Source organism: Agelaius phoeniceus, chromosome 4 (assembly GCF_051311805.1).
Source record: "Agelaius phoeniceus isolate bAgePho1 chromosome 4, bAgePho1.hap1, whole genome shotgun sequence".
Lineage (NCBI taxonomy): Eukaryota > Metazoa > Chordata > Aves > Passeriformes > Icteridae > Agelaius > Agelaius phoeniceus.
The window spans coordinates 48,051,997-48,070,049 of record NC_135268.1 but is presented as its reverse complement, the minus strand read 5'-3'; the positions used below and the strand labels follow the sequence as shown (position 1 = coordinate 48,070,049).

At 40.5% G+C, this 18,053-nt stretch overlaps 1 long non-coding RNA gene across 1 annotated transcript; it reads left to right on the top strand.

Moving 5' to 3' along the window:
* Nucleotides 1-3,977: 3,977 nt before the first annotated feature.
* LOC143693848 (uncharacterized) lies at nucleotides 3,978-8,878 on the top strand. The gene is made up of 3 exons (XR_013181830.1): nucleotides 3,978-4,068; nucleotides 6,549-6,614; nucleotides 7,617-8,878. It is a non-coding gene; the product is annotated as an uncharacterized LOC143693848 (long non-coding RNA).
* Nucleotides 8,879-18,053: the final 9,175 nt, after the last annotated feature.

Below are 18,053 nucleotides of genomic sequence, written 5' to 3'. Positions count from 1 at the left end.
GGTGCTCTTTTTTTGGACAAGGACATGTTCTGGTGGTTGGAAGGAAGGCTTTGGTACTTCCACTGTGTGCTCCCATAATGAACTTAACTGCTTCTTACAACTGACCATTACGTAGGTAACGTGCACCCTGATTTTGAGAGATTTTACCCCAAGGGTTTATGAAACTGTTGACAAGAAATCAGACTGATTCTCAGCATCATTGAGAAACATTGAAAGCACAGCACTTAGGGCTATACCAGAGAGAACAAAGGTTCTTTCATCTTCTTCTGTGCTTCATCTAGTTATAAACTTGATGCTTTTTCTCAAAGCTCTTCTGACTTAGAAGTTTGAAGAAATACACATTATGCATTTATGCATTACCACACTTCATTGTCATTCATTGCAAACTTAAATGTCGCTTGTCTTTATTTGCCTCACTGTGAGTGTCTGAGAAAATAATATCTTGGTGTAATATACTGTTTCTCATCAGCACTACTTCTCCTAGGTGACTCCTGAAGTTTATCCAGTGAATTATGGAATCACAGAGTTACTGGGTGGAACTCCTTTTGGAGCTCTCTGGTTCAGCCTCATACTCACAGCAGGTATATTGCTGAAGTGGCAGCGGGTCAGCCACCGGTTTATCTGCCGAGCTTTAAAGACTGTCAAGTGTAAAGACTCCTTTTCTTCCCTGGGCAGCTTTTCCAGGGCTGCTCTGCCCTCCTCCTGGTGGAGTTTCTCCTGAGCTCCTGCCCACTGCAGCAGGCCCCAGGTGCCCTTGCACAGAAGGTGTGAGGCTCTGCAGTGGGACTGAGCAATGGCAAGGATGATGGTTTGTACAGCATGTGGGTGCTGCTGAGGTTAAGGAGGTGCATGCCTTCATCAAAACCACTTCCATACACAAAAAGACACGTCATTGTCAGAGGAGACTCTCTTAAAGGAAACAGAAGGCTCAATATGCAGATCTGATCCACTTAATGAAGTCTGTTGCCCCCCCTGGGATCCGGGTTGAGGATGTGAAGAGAAATTTCTTAGTCTGGTATGGCCCTCAGATTACCCAGGTAGGGCCCTCAGAAATAAATGATTTCTCAGGTAGGCAGTGATGAAGTGGCAACAAGAAATCTGAGGGCAAAGGAGACTTGAGAGCCTTGGGATATCTATAAGTAATGTGATTGTTTTGGTAATGTTTGCAAAGTTTCTTGCTGGGCTGAGCAGGGAGTAACCTGCCCATGGCACTGTTGGTTGACTTTTACAATACAGATAGGAAATGTTCAGCTCATTCTAGCACTGGTCATGAGTGAGGACGAGTACAGAATGAAGAGAAGTCTTGTATACAGTTCACTACAGTATTTTGTTGAAACATTCTAGAGCTTTAAAAATTTTCTAAAGTAAAAAACGCCTAAGGGTGAGATAATTTCAAAGACAAGATAGATAAAACTCATTCTGTTGCAGCACCAGGAGAAATTACTGACCTGAAAAGAAATTCTGTGTTCTCAGTTCAAAGAGCATACAGCAATAACCAAAACTAAGACTTCTTCAGCTCCTCAAAATAGAAAAAGCAGACTGTTAATAATTAGATTTTTCTTTGGACTAGCCTAGCATCCAATACTTTCATCTCAGAATATTTAGAAGATTCTTTCTTTCCATTTAAGTCTGAAAGTTTCCACAGGCTTAGTTTCTTATTTGAGACCAAAGCACTCCTGGCATTCATTTGCTTATGTAAGAATCTCATCTTTGATTGGAAAGAGCAAAACAAAACATAGATGTGATGAAGATTTCAAGACATCTCTTTCAAATAAGGGCTTTAATCCCACCAAGAGCCAATTCTGCATGTACAAATAGAGTGAGAGTTCTCCAGTGGCCTTCTGCAAGCTCAGGGCTCAGGGCTCTGCTGGGTGTTGGGCTTTTAGGTCAAACTCAGGGTATTTTAGGACACAATAGGTTTTATGACTTTTTTGGTTTAGAAAATTTGACTTCTTCTGGAGTCTACATTTTTCAAAATGGACATTGTCAATTGAAAGTTTCTTGGAAAAAATATGCAAGAATGATTCTGTCTGTGAAGTTCTCCTTATACTGAGGGATTGAAGAAAAAGTTAACAGATTTCTATCTTGGTCTGAAAATACTTATGTAAGGAAATTATTTTTTTCTGGGAATAGATGACAAGTTATACAACAGCAGAAGGAGATTTCAGCTCTGGAATCCAATCCTAGAGAAGATTATGCTGGGAAAATGGTGGATGTTTTTAATAGCAACATTCATATGCTGAATCCCTATTACTGGTGTCTTAGACGTCAAGAATTAATGTCTTTTCAGCCATTGCACATTAGCAGCCGTGGGTAGGGCCACGTGTAAGAGAGACTGCATCTGAACAGTGTGCAGAAAAAACCTCTTATCTGGTTCTGAGTTAGACATGAGCAGTTTATGGGCATATGTGGATTTCATGGATAGATAGCAACAGTATCTGTGGCTGAAGATCAATGGAGGTGGTTTAAGGTTTTGGCGGTATTTTCCAGCTGGTCCTGACCATTTAGAAAATGCCACAAAATTACCCTTCAGAAATCTTTTTATGGATAATAAACCCTCCACAGAAACATAATATGTTCTGCCTTGTCTAGTGCAAAGTAAGGCTTTCTACCACTTTTATTTTAAGCAATGAAACACTGAAAACAAATGGATGCAGGAGAAGAAACAGTACCTTCTGTGAGGTTTCAGCTTTGATAACCCACATTACAGAATCCAGGTCTTTCACCATATAGTGAGACCTGATGCACCTTCAACTGGTTTTTCACTGGTTTTTTTTAGACAAAAAAAAGATAAAATCAAGAAGTAAGGCCTTGACAATACATATATGTGACTGAAAATAGATGTGATATTAGCATGAGAGTGCTTTTGGCGAGCCTGTTTTTGTAGACCTGCTCTGGTGTTTTACTGGCTCTCTGCTGCTGTAAACAAATTTGAAAGTGGAGGAAGATTTAGAAGCTAACTAATGAACGTGAATGCTCCAGAAAGGAAAAGAAGATGGATGGCTATTGACCCTGTTCTCCCTTATTAGACAGGAATTGATTTTTCAGTTGATAAAACTGCTTCATCCTATCTGATCCCCGTGGTGGAATTAGGCAGTCAATTCTTGGGGGACCATGTTTCCAAATAACACCCACAGGGCAAGTGTTTTCCAGCCATCCTTGAGCCTTGTCTGGTTTTCTCCATCTTGGATTCCTCTGCTGTGGTCTTAGGATCAGCCTTCCTCTTAAATTGCTCATCTGGGTGACATTGAAGGATGTTGGCATTTTTGTAGGCTCTGTGCAATTTTGATATATAAATTGGAAGTCTGTGTCTTGGAGCCAAAACTGTATGAAGTGGATTTTCACCTCTGGAACAGCATTGCAACTGATTTCCACTATATAATGTGGTGCAATCACAACGTTATGCTTTGTCTGGAGTTGATTCTCCAGCTGTGGAAACAGTATCTTTTTCATTAAATTAAACCAAACTGTAGCCAGCATCAGCATCAAGCTCAAAAAATGTAATGCTTAAGTATTTTAGGCCAGGTGCTGTTCTCTGAAACGCTGGTGTGAGCCTAGAGGAATTACAGTTTTACACTGATATATGTGAGATCAACAAACTTATTTTGGGCCAGTGATCTGCTTTCACAGGTGTGCCTTATTTTAAGATGCCACCAAAGTAACTTCTCCCCATCATTCCAAAGCTGTTGAAGATTAAAGATAAGCTTTACTGGTAAACAGAGAAACAGAGAAAAAGATGTGGAACAAAGGTTTGCTTTCTGTCTCAGTTAAATGCTAGTTAAGGAAAAAAGCAGTTCTGGAATGTTTCCTCTTTATCACTCATAGCAAAATCAAAATAAGATGGCTGAGTACAATGAAAAATGTCATTTCTTAAACAAAAAAACATTCACACAAGTTTAATGATGAAAACTTAAAGAACTGTGTTATGTTCACTTTTTTCTTTCTTTCTTTTTTTTTTTTTTGTGTGTAAATCTTCAGGTTTTATTAAAGACAACTGATGTAAGATTCGTTCCATTGCAATCCCTGTTAGCTTGCTTGGCTTTCCTAGAGAAATCCTTGGGAGAGTTGGTGAGAAACTGAGAAACTGTTGTTCTGATGTTTTGTTTTTTCTTTTTTGTCACAGACACTTAGCAAGTGAGGGGAGAGAAAGGGAATTAAACTGAAAAAAGTGTACATGAGCATGGGAGGAGTGGGGGGCTCTGGTTTACAATACCTCAAAAATAGCTGGAGGGAGTTTTCAATCCTTTCCACACACCATGCACAGTTCGTCCCTGAACTGGGACCAAATATACAAAGGATCATACCCCAAAGGAGAACTTGGTGTGTGGGGGGGCATTTAAATAAAAAGGAGGGTGATAATGGAAATCTGCCCATAAATAGAACTTTTGCATCCTCTGTTGAAGGACATATTGCCTTAAGAAGTATTTTTTCAGTGTGCAATAGCATTTAAAGTGAAGGTAGCCAGGCAGCACTGTGCCTGCCTCATGTCCTTTGTGTTTGTACCCACCCAAAGTTCCCACAGGCGTGGGCTTAGCACATTTGGAGCTGCACCAACCCAGTTGTGATTCCCAGGCTTGTGCTGGCTGCTGGAAGCATCCTGGGGAGGCACGTCTGAAGCATGATACAGCACCAAGAAAAAATGTGTTTTACAGCCTTGGCTTGCATTCACCACTCAAGCTGTAGATTGCTAGCCAAGAGTTTGACCACCTCCTTGCTGTCCAAGACCATGCTCAGGCACTGCAAGAGGCAATACTGATGCTCCCAGTGATCATCACCTTCTACAACAGGCATTTCAAGCTTTATTGCCAGTTTACCAAAGCTTGAGGAAAAGAGCATAAGTCCCAAGCACAAATTTTCTCAGCTGAGTGCTGAGCTAAGAAAAGGGTATTCATATATCCACAGTCTGAAAATAAATGAATCCACTCCAGTTGGGGAGGCTTGGGAAAAAATAAAAATATCTTTCTATGTTCCTCATAGAAAAAAAAAAATCCCCCATTTTTCCTACTAGATTTTCATCAGTACAGTGACACAACATGGTTATGTATTTATGCATCAGCTTTTCTATTTTCTGTCATTTCAATAAAAACAAGGAAACAATGGAATCACTGAAGCCATTAGTATTTGTAATTTAGGAACTCTTCCAGGCAGGTCCCAGCATGTTCTAAGACAGCTTCATATTTTGTCTTGATGATTTCTTTTACTTCTTAAATGGTGTGAATTTTATCTGTTTCATAACATGAAAAAAAGAGGAACTCATGTCCCTCCTCATTTTTTTCCACCCCCAAATCTTTTCTTAACTTTTAATTTAGCAACATGATATGAAATACATTAGTCTTGAATCCCAAAGCACAGGCTCTTGGCTTTTAGCATGAATTATACATTGCAGGTTAATATGTATAAATAGCAATATTAAAACCAAATTGCTTTCTGAGCCAAAATCCTTTAAGCAACAGAATGAATATAGTAGTCATAAAACAGTCCAGAATAATATGATATTAGAAATTCAAGCTGAAATGCCCTTCCATGTACGTTAAAAATTTTGCTTGTTAAAATAAATTACTCCCCATGTCATCTTTATTCTGTTTTATTACCTTTCTAGTAATGCTGTAAGCAGATACCTTGGCTAACCTCATTCTTGTTTCATAGAGGTGCACATGCCAAGAAGACCTGGCTGACAGTAAATTCTGCACAGCAACTTACCCTCATTGATGGGAAGACCTGGCTGGCTAGTGATCTCAGTGATTCACAAATGTCAATGCAAATGTCTATGGCTCTGCCTGGGCACAGTGCTCTGCTTGCAATATTCTTTGTGGCATATTTTCATATATAGTCCCTCTTGCCTGGGGTAAAAAAACACAACAGCACACTCCAGAAGCAATAGGAAACCCAGACTGAACATAAAACAAACTCTAATAGAGAGTAACATGTCAAGGTAGTATTTTTAAATCAAATATTTATTATGTATTTGTAGTGTAGCATAGTTTAAAGGCCAGGGCTTCTTTGTGAAAACCATTATTCAGACTTTAAAAAGTGCCTAAGCTCCAAAGGTGGGTCTGTCTGTATCTACATTTACATTTACAAGTTTTGTTTTGCTCATTCGACTTCAGAATATCAAAGCTTTGGAGGAAATCTCATCCACCTTCTTTCCTTTCAGACATGAAATGCCAAGAGCTCCAAATCTTCTCCTGTATATTGCTTACTAAATGAGATACAGGAAAGGATCTCAGGCTGCAAAATTTTACCTTCAAAAGTGAGGAAATGCCAGATTAAATATGTAATAGCAATACAATTCTCTTAGGTATTATAAGCATTATGACATAAGGTGTAATTTTTCTTTTCCCCTGACAACCTTGCCTCATTCACTGCTGGCAAATGAATCAATAAGCCATGGCTAAATATTGCCTTTGATTGAGGTGGCTGAGTGTATGTCAAATGCCTCCTTCATTGTGTGCTAGCTAATGTCCTGGGTGAAAACTGGATGTTTTTCTCAGGTTTCTGAGGTGCTTCTTGAACATTTCAAAGTTGGTTTTGTTTTGTTATATTTCCAGAAAATCCCTTTTTACATTACTGGGGGAAAATGATACATGGACTGGAGCACTGCTCTTGACAGACAAGTAAGTAGTGGTTACTTTCATCACAGGAATAGAGAGATATTGGGGAAACTGAGGTAGCTTTCCAGAATCTGAAGGAAAGAATACCCTCAAAGCACATACTTCTTTCTCTTCTATGAAGCTTCTTCACCAGTCTTCCTGAATTTCAGCTTTAACCCACCTTCCTCTCTTTGTTTCCCCCATCTTCCTTCATCAGGCAATTCATGATGGTACAAGCACTCTCAATTTTTAAGTTTTCTTCTTTGAGCTCACAGTCACCTGGATAAATCATACTCCTCACCACCCAATCTCTCTCTCTCCCATTGTCATGGCTGTAATAGACATCTGCAGGAAAAAAAAATTTGAGTGGAATTTTGCCAGGAAGTCTCCAGTGCCTTGAGGGCTGCACCCAATTTTCTGTAGTGCCTTTAAAACCAAGATCTGGGCCTGAAAGAGTAATTTATTGGCATCCAAAAACACTCCAGGACAGGAGTGGCCTTCTTGCAGGTATTTGCTCCTCCTTGTAAAACTCCCACCTTTTCTGAGGAATGCCTGAGAACAAACTGTCAAAGAACAAGCTGTCAACACTCTTCAGGGTTGTAAAATAAATATTTCCTCGCCCTAAACCACTTTGCAGAATTATATCAGGGCCTAGTCCAAGTTTTGAGAACAAAAAAAAGACAGTTTTCTAGATAATTGCATAAGAGTTAGAGACTGATCATCTGTGTTTGAGAGTGTTTTAGTGTGTGGTGGTCTGCAGGTGCTGCTGTAAGATACTTATTTGCCAATGCCATTTTCACAATTAGAAATACCAATGAGCCAGGACATATAATAGAGGAACAGCAGTGGGAAATCTGCCAAGGAGACTGTCCACCTGGGCACGCTGCAGCTCTAGTTGCAGTTCACCACTAACATGTCCTTTATAACTAGAAAAATCTTGACGCAACCAGGTTACAGATGAAAATAATGTTGCATTTAGAGCTGCGATTGCATCAAGATTTTCAGTGCTACCTGTATCTTCTGCAGGACAGGCTGGCTCAAGAGCGCTTTGTAATCTGTATAACAGAGCAGGCATCAAAATGAGCATTTAAAGAAACACAAATCTTGTTGTGGAGTCACCCAGATCTTCATGCAAGTCCTTGTTAAAGGAGTGTGAGGAGCAAGTGGCACCTGAAGCAAACGTGGGGGAATGGATGAACAGTGTGCTGTGGTTGCCCTGAGGTGCCTCTTCTGCATCTCAGGGTCCCCTGGGTGCCCCTTGGTGATGTGACTCTAAGCAACATCGTGGGCTGGCCAGAGGAGCAAGAGAGCTCACACCGCGTCAACAGGTATGCAAACAGGTATTCTCTCATTACATCCACACATTTGGAAAGGTGTTTGAGAAATATCATTGGAGTGTCCACTCTGCTCTGGCTAGAGGTTTGTTACTGCAGAAAGAGTGCATTTTTAGAAAGAGGTGTCTGACCCAAGAGACCCAGAACGCTGAAATAATGTAATAGCCAGATTGTATTTGATTACTATTGCTAAAGATGAAAGTATTGTGAACTGAGCTCCTTGGATTCCTTTATATGCCATGCTAAAAACATTTGAAACCATTACACCTGTGATGTAGGAGTTTATATGGAAATCCAAGACACTACAGCTCCCTTGGCTGCAGTGTGCTCTCCCTTTCCAGACCAGTGCGCAGGACCAGCATCACCCTGCTGTCCTACACCAACAAGGCATGAGTAGATAGATTCCCACACAGGAGAAGCTTCAGAGCTGTTTCACAGCGATCCTGTTCACAAGCTGTGTGGTTGGTTTACCCTGCCTGCCCCTCACCGTGGGGCTTTCCCGGCAGATTCGGGCGCTCCGCAGTGACCGGCCCTGCGGCGGCTCCGCAGCCCTCGGCGTGTGACAGCAGAGGGCAGCAAGAGGCAGAGAAGATGGTTCCATAAACTGGGTCAGATTCCATTCTCTGACATTTGCTCTCGGAATCCAGGCTGCCTGCGGTTCCTGGGCTGCATCCCCGGCCGGCGGGCGGCGGGCTGGGCTGGGCTCCGGGGGATGCTCGCCACGGGGCCAGCGCTAGCAGGGACCTGGCCTTGCACGTGTGCACATCACCAAATGGGTTAGAAAGGGAATCGTGCTGATTTTGGAGACTTTGCCCAGTTACAAGAGCACCATATGGCATTTTATCATGCTTGTGTTGAGAAGCTATAAAAATCTGAAATTAGCTATGCTTAGCTTTCACCACACAGCAAAATGTAGCACTTACTTTAACTGTGAATAAATAATTTCTTATATAATGATGAGAGCTGCTGGGCTGCATTCCTCTTCCCCTGTACTCTGCAAATCTCTAAAGAGAGGTATATGTTGGAAAATGCTTTATAATGAAGGACAAAGCAAAAGGGTCATTGCTACTATCTGATTTTAACAAATGCTATTTTTTCCACTGCAGGTTCATAGAAATACATCTTTTTTCCTTTCTTAGATAGCATTTAGGTAAAAAAAAACCACCTCTGTTGTAATGCAACTTTCCCATCACTCTTCTGCAAGTATGTACTCAAAGCAGGTGGTTTTGGTACAGAGTGGAAACCCAGCTGCAGGTGTCTTCTCAGGTAACAGCAGGAAGAAACGTGGCAGCCAGGTTCCCTGGAGGTGAGAGTAGCTGCCTGCTACTCTCCCTACCCACAAATGTAGGAACTGAAACTGCTGCTATAGCTGGTCTTAATGCCTGTAAATCTCATGTTGGTTACATGTAAGCATAGTGCCTGTGACTTTAGGCAGGTACAAATGAGCTCTGTGATCTGGATTGAGCAAGTGCAGCAGGTTGGTTCCTCTGCTTGCTTGCCCCTGGCACAGCAGCAAGAACATCCAGATTTGCAGAATCCCAGAATAAGGCAGAGTTGGAAGGGACCCTCAGAGATCACCAAGCCCAACTCCTGGCCCTGCACAGCACCATCACCAGCTTGTATGTTGTCTTCAGCAATGGTCTCATTAACTGAGAAATGAGTGGCCTTAAGCTCTTCACATCATTAACCTTCTCTGAACAGATGATTTGTTTCCATGATGAACAAACATTTGCAAAATTCAGCACAATTTGCATATTAGATAAACTTCTTACATCAACAGAATAATGGTGGACATTTCCTCCTATACAGTGCAGTTGAGCTCACAGCCTTCAAAAACCTCTGTTTCTCCAGTGCAGGGACAGAGAAGCTAAAAAAACATGGCAAGTGGTTTGGATCGATTGAGAACTGTGCATGAGGGTTAATAGGAGACAGAATGTAAAGAACAGTCTGAAGGCACCTTCTATTTTAATAAAAATATGTTTCAGAAGGGGATAGCATTTAGATGTGGTTGTGGTTTTAATTTCTTTACAATATTGCAAACTGAGACAGAGCACTGTCATGTAAGCACGTGTCAGAGTGAAGCTGTCTGGTTTAGTTTCACTGAAACTTCAAGAAGTTCACCCTAGTTCAGATTCTCATTAATCTACTCAACACTGTTCCCACTGAGTAATCATAAGTGTGCTGTAGTACCTGTTTCACTTTTTACATCTGCTGTCAGGAAGTGTGCACCTCTGCCAAGCACGGGGCCAAACCCTGGCATTTCTTCCTTGCTGTCACTGGCTGGCAAAGTGATGAGAGTACTCAGCATGGCAGACCACATTTAGATGTTATACAGCAAATGAGACAGACCTCCAAATTCATGCAGTTAAACTATTCTTATGTTCTTATGTAATATACTTCTAACACTTTTTTTTTGTTCTGTTTAAACATCTTCCATTTGGACCATTTTCCACATTAATTCCATATTCCGAAATTAAATTAAATTGTCTGATGGAATTAATTGTATTCCGTGCTGCTATAATCTGAAAGCAATATAAAAGAGGGTTGGTTTCTGCCTAAATGAATTCTATGTTTATTTAATTCAAAAGGAGCCTAAAATTCAGGGCAGTCTCCGGGCTGAAGTCAAAGCAATGATCATCTTCTCATAAACAGGCTGTGGCTGCTTGTATTCCACAGTAATGAACACTGTACAAAAATCACAGATGGACACAACTTCAGGAAGCAAAAATAATGAAACTGTGTGTGACAAACACTGCTCTGCTGTGCAGAGCAGCCCACTATTCCTCTCCAGAGGCTCTTCTTCACAAATTTTTACATAATGGTCTAGGAAATGCCCTATATGCTGTTTTTTTTTAGTTCAATGATGCTGTCACTGAGAACTTTTCAAGTGGATTTTAGAAGCACTCCATCATCTAAGAAAAAAACCCAATGTATGTTTGTTGACCAAAACCCCACATGCTGGAAGCACATTCCACTTTACATTATTCAATTTGGTTGTGATTATCCTAAGACTTTAAAGACCTGAAATATAGAGTTGAAATTAAATGTAGTTTTAAATGAGAAGGGTTCTAACACTTGAAGTTTCTAACATAGGTAATTACTAAGATAGGTAATTTCTTACACTTAAAGGTTCAAACAGGTAATACTAAAATTTCTATTACCTTGAGAGTAGAAAATGAATGCTCCTCATAAATTACATATCTAGTGTACAAAACACATGTATAGAGCCTAAAGATGAAAATTTCATTCTTTGTCCCTGTCCTGCTCCAGATTAGAAATCTGTCCTTAAATGAACTTTCACAGAATTTAACCCACTCTAATATTTTGTAGAAATCCACGAAAACTACTGCAGAATATATTTTTCCAAAGTGACATATTTCTTTGTTGATGTATTCCTTGATTGTTTTTATCCCTGTTTCCTCCCTGGAGTACTGCTGCATAGTGAAAGCTCCTACACTGAGCTTGTTAGGGAGCTGGAAGAAGTGCTGTGTAGCCTTGCCTTTAGGCATAACACTGTAACATCATCCTGTACAATTAACTGCTTACTGAATGTTTCTTTCTCTCACTGGTCACGGCACATATTATGGATTGCTTGCTGAAATTTGTCTTCTCACCTAGGGCAGCAATCTGCTGCATGGCAAATTTCCAGAACACATCATCCAAGGCATCCAGATAGACTTACACTCCTTAGCATGAAAAATCCTTCTCCCCACCTGGAATTTCATAGTGATTGATTTCTTGCAAAACACCTCACTCCAAAGTGAATTCAGGGTTGGACTCATCTCCTTCCTGCTTCGGGACCCAGGAGCATTTCAATAGCCAAATTCTTGTGCTAAGCTAAGTTTCTCCCAGAAGTCTATAAGGCTGAGTCCACTGGACATGATGGCTCTGGGGAGTTGTGGCCATGAGTTGTAGTTTTAATCCTTTGCTCACTCACACACTATGTGGGCTTGATCAAATCATTTGGGACAATGTTTTTAAACTTTCATTCATTTTGACATTTCCCACAACTGACATTTACTTACTAAACCTTTTCTTCTTTGCTCCTGCTGCTCTGTATAGGCCTGTTTTCAGAAGTGCTCAGTGAATCCTGCAGGTATTGAGAAAAAACTCCATAAATCAGGTTGTAATTCACTGCTAATCCCCCATTCTAAGCAAGCCTGAAAGCCTCTTCCAATTTTCTAGCCTCACCAGCCCAGCCAGCTGAGAACTGTGCATGAGGGGTAATAGGAGACAGAATGTAAAAAACAATCTGAAGGCACCTTCTATTTTAATAAAAATATGTTTCAGAAGGGGATAGCATTTAGATGTGGTTGTGGTTTTCTCCTAGCAAGTTAAGTTGATTTCTACAATAAAACTGCCCAATTACTGTGTTTTTCTGTCATTTGTTACCACCATAAGAAGAAACATTTCCAAACATTTGTTAGAGATACACATTCTTCTTACAACTGTTTAGCTAAGAAAAATGAATTGCCTCTCCTAGATTTATTTTATTAATGATGCCTAGTTACAGTGCTATTGGGTACATTGGAAATTAACCTCAATAGAATTGGCCTGGAGAATTCATTTGGAAAAAACCTGAAACCTACTAAATGTTGTAGAGATGCAGGTGTCATCACAAACTCTTCTTATTTCAAGTACAGAGTGTTTTGCATCTGGCTTCATCCCTTTATGCTGTGTTTCAGCCTGATTTTGTTAAAAAGCAAACAGAAAATGCTTGAAGAAAATTTTACAGAGGAAATTTTTAATGCATTTATTTATTTTAGCAGGTAAAGGGGATTTGAAGCCTAAGGACACACATGTAAATGGCATAGGAGGGGTAATTAGTATGACAGTCTGGCACGTGGGATAGGCATACAGTGTTTGAAAAGCATTCCCAGAACCTCAGTATTATAAAATTCTTTTTTGACCCAAGTGCCTAACCAATAATAGAAGTCTCATAAGATGTTCCTCTTGGCAGGGAGAAGACAATGTGGGATCTAGACACTTTCTCTATGAGAATTTACAAACTGAGCATGGGACAGATCAAATAAGGCAATATTTCTTTACATTGGAAGGTTCCTGGTCAAAGAGTTCAAAGACTGATAGAAACTCCTCTGTCAGCTGTGTCTGGGGGCTGAACTGTGGGCCTCTCCTTTGCTATGCTACCTTTCTTTGTCCCAGCAGACACCAACATGGGCTTCTTGTACCTTTCCAGCATTCTCCTCGGTCTTTCCTGTGTGCCCACTTTTGTCTACACACTTGTTTATGATTTATTGCTTTTGCTACACAGATGTTTCTAAATCTGGTTTTTATCTTAACAGCCTGAGGACAGCAAAGATCTAGACAAAATGTTTACCTGCAGGTCCAGCCCCATTTTTCTCACAACATGAGATTAAAGCTGTGGAAATCAGCTTCAGTAAAGACCTTGCATGGGTGATCTGACAGTCAGTCACCATCTTACCAGGGCACAGTTTTTTCTTTCTGTCCTCTCTCTTTATTTCTTCTATGGGAACAGGAAATTGTCAGAGTTTCTGCGTGTCTACAGTACTGATTCAGTACTGGGTTGTGTAATTTTTCTTCACATTTCTTTGGTGCTACAGAACAGCCTGAAGCTATTTCACAATCAGCATCATCTAAAAAACCTGACTGCAAAAATACATTGACATTCACAAATCAATCACAGCTAGCTCTTAATCCTAAAGACTTCTGTCAGCATTTATACCAGAACCAGATAACACACTGCATCTGTTTGTAGCTGGTGTGTCTTTACTGCCTTCCTTCTCTGGTATTTCTGACTCTTATCATCCATACCTGAAACTGTTTAGAAGTAGAGCCATGAGTTTTCCTTGGGAGACCCATGCCTTCTCTGTGCTTTTTGGGGAATGCTGATACATGACTGTTTTTGGCAAACTCCTATTGTTTCAGCTGCCTGGTTTTGAAATAGAGTTTCATGACACTTATGATTCTTGTATTCATTATTGTTATTACAGCACCAGTGCCTCCTCTAATGAGATCTCTTTCCCTCTTCCCATACCCTATCTCCTCTTACATGAGCAGATTTAAACTGAATGCTCAGTGCTGGGGGTCACAAGCATTGCTGTGCCTGTTTTGCAGTTGGCAGCTCACAGTTGAGTGATGAGGCTGCCATTTTTGGATATCCCCCCAACTCTATTGTTTCATCACTGCAGTGTGCCCTAAATTCCACTGACGCCAAATGGAAGGCAAGGTTTGCCATCTGTTGTTCTGTTAGCATCTCAAGGAAGCCAGAAACTAGAAAGAGAAAGGTACTAGGCCAACATACTTTTCATGCATTAAAGCATAGGCAATTCCCATTGCATGTTGCATTGAAGAGAATTTTTGATAAATATTTTGAAAAATATAACGATTAAGAATTAAATATTGAATTTTCTCTTTCTTCCCTACCTCTGGGACTATGTATTGCATTCTACTTCATTCTACTAAAAAGTGCACAGAGCTGAGGAGCAGTGTGCTCTTTGGGATGCAAGACTGTGTTTTGGGGAAATAAAATACTAGGGCAATTCACAAAGCATTTAAACAAAGCTCTTTGGCTCCCACATGGCATTCCATGGCATTCCAGTGCAGCACTGAGCTGTGGGGAACATACCAGGTAATTCATACGCAAAAGAATTCAAAAGGGAGGCATAAAAATCTATTTTTTCTAAAGAGCAGAAGTTTAATCCTAAAATAAAAGAAGGAAATTATGCAAACAGGATTTGGCCATAAGAAAATCACATGCCTTGGGTGTGCTGAGGGATTTGTCCCATGGCCCATATGCATTACAAGGCTGTGTAATGTCCAGATTGTGGCATGCACTCACAGTCCTTTTCAAATCAAATGTGCTTTATGCTGTAACAACGAGACAATTGCACAGATATACCTCTCACTGTTCCATGCCATTTAGGTGAAGTTAATCCCTTTACAGTCAAGATTGTAAATAGCTTCCAACCAAAAAGCCTAATTTAGGTATCAACATTTCATTCTGTGTTTATATAGAGCCTGGTGCAATGAGATCCTAATTCATGACTGGGCTTCTTTAGGAATACTGCAGTAAGATTAACAGATCTTTCTTTTTGTGCCAAGAGTGCTATGGGGCCAAAGGAAAATGTCAGAACACAAGAAACAAAGTGCCTACAAGGAAAAAAGAGGAATCCAGAGTACGCCTACTCTTTGTGGTCGAGTGATTAGATTTCTACTGATATCAGTGGGATTGAATGAAGCACTTGGTGGTCAGTGGTTGACATAAAAAACCACAGAGAGATGGAAATAATTGTGTTAAGATCCCAGATGGTCATGCTGCAAGATGTTTTCTCCATGCTTATGAATTTCTGAATGCTTGAAGGAAAGTTCTCCTTCCAGATATGAACTTCAAAACTTGGTACATCTTGATGACATCTTGACTTCCCACCTGCAGGTAGTCCTACTGCATCGAGTGGATTCCCTTTTGAGTGCAGAGACAAATTGCACTGGACTGTGTGAAAATATCTATTCTTAGTAAGTAGTGCTCCAGATTAACAGTTGTTAATCTGTCCTTTCCACATCCAGTGTCCTCTCTGCTGGAAATTCAGAAGTATTTATTCATTTGCTTTGAATCCTGGGTGCACAAATGGCTGACATTCTCTTTGTTGTTTTAGACGTTGAATTGCATTTTGCCTCTCCTGCTTTTCTTCAATCTCAATTCTCTAATGCTCCATGAGTTTACTGATTCCACAGAGATTAAAGTGAAGAAGAAAGAGTAGTTTAACCATTTATTTATACTCCCTTTATATAAGGAACTTCAAAAATTTCACCTATTTGTTTTCATTTTTGTCCAAAGACTTTAGACTGAAGACTTTAGACTGAAGCTTTTAAGACGTTATAGATGAAATCATATGCCCCAAGGTGAAAGCAGATGAGATCTCTGATCCTTGCTAGTATAAGCTGAAGAAAATTCATTTTTGATCCCAAATCTAACATGACTGCACTCTGAGCAGGTAACTGAGACATACAGCATGTTTTATCAGCTTTATCACAGCCCTTGGAGTGAGGGGAGAAAGTCTGACACACTGAGCTGTGTTTGTGGCATTTTCAGTCCATGCTGTATCATGGTGGGATCCTGGTCCACACCTGGGTCTCTTTATCAAGCAGCTCTATCACTGTGCACCACAAAATCACCTTCCTGAGCCCCCCAGGAGGTGAGTGAGGCCGTGAACTCTGAGGTGTGATTTTGACCACTGTTAGAGTATAACACTGGGTATGACAGGAACACTCTGGTACATCCAAGCTGGGTACAGGGCGGGGATCTGTAACAGAGGGAGTCCCTGACCACAGAGGAGAGAGGCTGGGTGAGTGCACTGACCATCCAGCATTCACCTCTGTCCACTGGGCTTTCCTCCTCAGAGCAGATTATCCTACTCCTCCAGAGCAGTGTCTGATCTCACATTGAACCCTGTTAAGGTGAGGTCCCACAGGAGGTGTCCTTGGGAATCTGGGGCAGGCAGAATCCTGGCTGGTCTCTGGTTGCTGTGGCTGCAGGACATCAGAGTCCTCCATGCCATCTGGAGACCTGGCTGAATGCCCTGGGGCATCTCAAGATACTACTTGCCACCTGTGTTTGTGAATCTGCATTTGGTAAAAAGTTCCTTCTTCTCCTTACAGGCTGTTTCCAAGTATAAATAGTCACATATATCTAACCTTAACTCTAAAACCTTGTCTTTTCCAGCATGAATAAACTTGTACTCTGTTTCTCCCCAGATGACCATAAATCTTTTTTACAGTGTGTCATGTCTCTTTGAGAAACTGGATAAGTTAAAAGCATTTTCTGTGCTCCCTCTTGTATTCCCACATCCTCCTCAATGTATAAGCTCAGCAAAAGAATGAATTTTAGCAATTCATTCAATTTTAGGCTGTGCACAGGGCCAGGTTCCCTTTGCTACCTTTCTTCATTATTTTTCTTAGTATTTATTGAAGGCTTATGGCAGTTTTTTGTGGTAGCATTTACAGTCACTTTCAACAATGAGTGAGTTGTGGCTGTTATCACAAGTCTGTGGCCATCACCTGTGTCCCTTACTCCCAGGTGCAGGTTGGATGATGACTGACTTACCTTGCAATTCAGATAACTCAGCCTCTGCAGTCTGCTATTCCATTATTTTTATTTTGATCTACAGTGAATGCCACCATCAAATACTTCACGTTCCTAAATGATTGATGAAGTGTCAGTGTTGGCTCAGGGCCTGGTCTCTACAGACAGGGCTAGAATGACCTTGGTAACAGAGACATTTCCATTAAGACATGACAAAATTCACCAATGAGGCAGTTCTTAGTTATTTTAATATGTACTTTGTTATTCTCCTTACAATATTTTTAAAACAAAATATTTTAAAACAACCACCTGCTCCTCAATCAAATGCCCTGCAGAAATCAATATAGACCATATCAATACACATGACTCGTCAACTATGCCCGAGATTGCCTTGAAAAAAGGAATATTTAATGCCTTGATTTTCTGTTACATGGGACAGCATGAGTGCCATTTCATCAAGCATATGAAGTACAGCCTGAGGCACTCAGTTAAGGGTGTGTGAAGATAATGCACTACTTTTAAAACTTATCTCTAACCCTGACTAAAGAGTAATAGTAGTGTTTTGATGAATGACTGGAGGTAACTGAGTTTCTGAAATTAGTTTTGCATGCCATGATTTGCATTTTGGAAGGCTGATATATGAAAAGAGGCCATTCATTTACAAATAATTTGGATTTTTAATCAAAAAGGCTAAGCTTGTCATAAGACTGATGTGTTTGTTCTGGCCAACTTTGCTCAGACACTGTCAATCATTTTCTGTTAGGACTGGTTGCCATTTTTTTCCATTTTAAGTGATGGTGATCCCACAGCCAGAGAACATAGAATTATTCTTCATTGTAATTTGTTTCTTCTACCTGGTTTCTACTTTTATTGCTGTTACCTAAGAAAGTATCAGCTTGGAGGCAACTGGGCTAATGTTGCAGTTCTTTGGGTAGAAATGCCCATATACTTCAATTAAGTGTACAGAAGGTTTCAGTATGGATCAGTGAGCCAAATTCCACTCATATAACATTGTCTCCAGGAGACTTGCAGTCTGGACCATTACTCAATTGACAATTAAAATTCCAG